Genomic DNA, 4,561 nt, shown 5'->3' on the forward strand with positions numbered 1-4,561 from the left:
GAAAGATACTGTGCTTGTCCAAGGTCCCTGCAAGCTCCGTCTTATCTAAGATTGCAGGCACGTGCGGGTTGGGATGGGGGGGGTGGGGGGGGGGGGGGGGGGGCGAGGGTGCTTGAGACCCTGCCCCTTTTGTCCCATGTGCCCAAAGTGCCCTTTTTGAGGTTTAATGATTTTTTTAATATATTTATTTATTTATTTTTAAAATAATTTTCTGTTTGTGCCCCCTCAACAATAGCAAAAATAATAATTAATAAAATTTCTGTTTAATAAAGTTATATAGCTGGCGTGAGTCACGTGACCACCTTCCCTTCCTGACGCCAGAGCGCACAGCCGGTCAGCACCCACGTTTCCTGCATGGCCAAGGAAGCGGCGCAGAGCTTTTAGGACATACATATTGATTGGGAGAAACGGACTAACACCGGTAAGTAGGATGCACACTACTATACAAAGTTATTAGATTATTTTGTACATTATTAAGTTGTTTTGTGGCACTAGGTGTGTGTGATATATTACTAGCTGGGTGTGTGTCTGTGGCTGGGTACCGATTCTGAACCTCAGTAGCTTTAGGATTAACCAGAAACATTCTGTACATAAGTACTTGTATGAAAATATTTTTTTCAATCTTAAATATTGGGAATTTGCCAATAAAATGTTGTTGTTGTTAACTAGGTACCGCAAAGTTGCATTCCTATCGCTGCTGTGTGTCACGTGACAGCCCTGCTTCTTGTTTACAAAATCACTTCCTGGTTCGCGGACTAATAAAACTTGAACAAATTTAAAATTTTGCTACCTTTTGTGAAAGGAAATAAGAAAAATACTAAGGGTAACATCCGTCACAAGTTTTGTGTTACAAAATATTCAGTCCTTGTCTGTAAATTCTGTCCAGCGTTTTAGGGAACATAGTTTTGTTTTAGATTTTAAGGTTTCTCAGCCCTTCTGGTGGGTTTTATAGTTCACTAATACTATGCATATTCTCAAAATGTTGGAGTTTATATTTGCTCTCTTTTTGAATGCATTGTATTAAAAAACATTATGTTTTAAAGATGTACATTAAAAAAACTACTGTTTTCACAGCAAAATTATTTTATCTGTACAGTTCTCTGTTTTGCACAAAGTAGATAGTAAAACTGAATGAAAGCATAAACATTGTTTTATTCTTTATTTTTATTATAATTACTAAAGCACTATGATTAAAATAGTATGGAAATATTCTGGATCAGCATCATGAAGCAAATTTGTGGCCAAATTATATACAGTTAGTTTTCTGGAAAAGGAATGAAATGTCCCAGTATGTGTATGCATGAGTTTTATATGCATGAAAAATATTTGTAAATTAATTATGATATATCATTGTACAGACATGCTTCGTAAGGAGAGGAGGCGGAAGCAGCGACAGAAAGAACTACATGAGGCAGCTAAAGGCAGTGGGTCCCTCACCAGCTGGATAAAAAAAGAGTACAGGTAAGTTGCATCACAGCAACAAGTGTAGAAACAATAATATACACAACTAATCATGGATCATGGATTAGGTGCAAGACCTGTTAAATGTGAATAACTACATAATTCATTCATACAATAGCTAATGTTGCCTTGTCCTCAGATGGACAGCAAGTGGAGAGTGATAGATCACATGAGGAGATTGAAGACACACACACACACACACACACACAAACATACACACACACACACACACACACACACACACACTCACACACACACACACACACACACACACACACACAAACAACTCTTTCTGTTTATATTTCTGTCACATTCTTATCTCTGACATAAACTACTCTACTATCCACTAATGTTTAGATTTCCATTTATTCACCACAGGTGTTGTCTCAGATATTTCTGTCTTACAGTTCTAGGAGTTTTCACCAATTGTTGCCATTTTTTAAATTATCTTACATTAATTTTGTAATTGACTAACATTTCTCCTCTGTTGGTTTTACTACCTAGAGCAGGGGCGGATTTAGGACTGAAGAAGATCCGGGGCTTAACACACACGCGCGCGCACACACACGCGCGCGCACGCGCACACACACGAATGCGCGCACACACGTGACACGCACTAGTCAACATCATATATATTTGTCTTGTACCACATAATGTTTAATCTGAAGCTACATATTCAGCATATTCAGGGCAGAGTATTGTTCCTGTTAGTGTTTAGTGTGAGATGATAGTGAATATTCCCTTTCTTTCTCCAACAACTTTACCTGATAGTAAGCTAACTTTAGGCAAACCAGCAGCACAACAAATATTTTCAAATAAGACTCACAAACCTGAGTCAACACCAGTCTCATCAGAGCTGGGGTTCTGTCGTTGTACTTTTGGTCTAAAAAAACGTCCTTATATCCATCTTCACTCATGCGTTTCAGACAGAGACTGCAGAAGCCAGCTGCTGAAGGGCTTCTCTTCAGTCTCAGGTAAACTGTATACTGACTAAGTAGCCTAGTGGTAGAGTGTCTGCCCTGAGATCGGGAGATCAGGGTTTCGACTCCTGGTCGGGTCATACCAAAGATTTTGAGAAAAATGGGACCCAATGCCTCCCTGCTTGACACTCAGCATTGGATTGGGGTTGGATTGGGGGGTTAAACCACCAAATAGTTCCCGAGCGCGGCGTGTCTGCAACTCAGGGGATGGGTCAAAATCGGAGAATAAATTTCACCACACACCTGTGTGTGTGACGACTAAATGGGACTTTACAAACTACTGCCAGCTGCGCCCTCTCTGTGTGACTTTGGTACTGCATGTTACTTCCGCGATTTAGATCCGGGGCTTATCATGAAAGATCCGGGGCTTCAGCCCAAGTAGCCGGGCCTAACGCCGCCCCTGACCTAGAGTCTGAGATCAACACAGCCTTGCCCTCCAGCATCACCAGCAGCAGCAAGAGGAGCAACCCTGCAACAGCTACATTGTACCCCATCATCAGGTAAAATAGGACAGCAATAGATCAGGAGGTGGAGCAGGTTGTCCAGTAATAGGAAGGTTGCAGGTTTGATCCTGACTTCAATCAGAGATTGATGCTGTTGTGTCCTTGGGCAAGACACTTAACCTGCTTTGCCTGCTGGTGGTGGTCGGAGGGACTGGTGGCGCCTGTGCTCAGCAGCTTCACCTCTGTCAGTGCGCTCCAGAGCAGCTAAGCCTACATTGTAGCTCATCACCATCAGTGTGTTAATGTGTGTGTGTGTGAATGACTGATTGTGTTGTAATGTGCCTTGGGGGGTTGTAGAACCCTAAGAAGGCATTATAAAAAAACAGACCATTTACCAAAACAAGTTACTTTTGCTTTACATTGTCCTTATGGTGTATATAATGATTCGCTTCCATTTTGAATTTCTAATAAAAATGATTTGTTATTCAGCCGGGTATACTGTGGTTATGTGTTTGAAAATATTATTCTGTGTGCCCCTTTTTAGATTTGAGCACCCGCCCCTTCAAAGGTCTCTGCACAGCCCTGTAAGATTGCTTCGCTTCACAGCACAAGACGGAAGAACTTTCATAATTAGATTATATAATGAACAAGATGTGTAAATAATCGTATGGTTGAGTGAACAATAATGGCTGAAGAATAATAACAATGTTTTGATTAATCTGTACTTAAATTACTGTGGTTGAAATTAATATTATTATGTTATGATCAGTAAAGTTACATTTAACAAGTGAATCACTATCTACTGACAGTTCACACACTCAGACACGTGACGATGACAAAGTTAAACTAATATCATGACACATTGCTTTCGGTTCCACAAATCAGAACTCCTGTATCTGACGCAAGGCGTGTTTTCTGAGGTTTTTTGGTAAAACCCTTTTTACAAGTGAAATTCAGATTTGTTAGTAATTCAAAATGTGATGATTATTAAAACATAGCTCACTTAACCGTGAGTCAGTTCTTGAGAAAGCTTCGGACCAGCCATCCGGAGCAAAACCACTTTAACCCAGAGCATCTTTTTTTTTTTTTTTTTACCGTGTCCTGTCTGACTGTGAAGCAAGCAGAATTGATGTCTGAATGCTGGTGACAAGCCTTACAGATTTATTCTCAGGTGGAGCATCAAAGCGTCTGCTTTAAATGTCATGCCTGATACTTCAAATTTTATTGTTATTGTTTTTGAATGCTTTGCAATTCCGACCAGACAGGGAGACAGAGGTGAAAAAGAAAGGAAAAGACAAATGGTGGGAAGAGGGGGGGGGGGGGGGGGGGGGGGGGGTCCACAAAAATAAACAATAATGAACAAGAGTCTGCTTCTAGACCTGCAGAAAGAGAAGAGCAGAAAAAATGGGAAACACAACAATACATCAGGAGCAAGCTATCACTGCGTCAACGTGATGATGAAATATAAAATCAACATTGTTTAACTGAACAATCACACGATAATAAATCATAGTGCATTTAGTGGCAACGACAGCCTTGAGACCTGTGTTGAACGTGCCCAAGCCCCTACTTTTGAGAGCACCATGTGAGCACCTGTGTGTGTACACATGCTGGTTTATGTAAGGTTTCTCTATAGGAGCGTCCAATAGAGAGTGTGAGGGACCATATATTTGCCCC

The 4,561-nt window shown here is 40.7% G+C and overlaps 1 long non-coding RNA gene across 2 annotated transcripts; it reads left to right on the forward strand.

Moving 5' to 3' along the window:
- The first annotated feature begins 309 nt into the window (after positions 1 to 309).
- Positions 310 to 3,887, forward strand: LOC139069738 (uncharacterized). Of its 2 annotated transcripts, XR_011520429.1 has the most exons (3): positions 310 to 421; positions 1,359 to 1,461; positions 3,429 to 3,887. It is a non-coding gene; the product is annotated as an uncharacterized lncRNA (long non-coding RNA). The 2 variants fall into 2 exon arrangements; XR_011520428.1 differs by having other exon boundaries at positions 1,359 to 3,887.
- The last annotated feature ends 674 nt before the right edge of the window (positions 3,888 to 4,561 follow it).

This window comes from Nothobranchius furzeri, chromosome 4 (genome assembly GCF_043380555.1).
Source record: "Nothobranchius furzeri strain GRZ-AD chromosome 4, NfurGRZ-RIMD1, whole genome shotgun sequence".
Taxonomy (NCBI): Eukaryota; Metazoa; Chordata; class Actinopteri; order Cyprinodontiformes; family Nothobranchiidae; genus Nothobranchius; species Nothobranchius furzeri.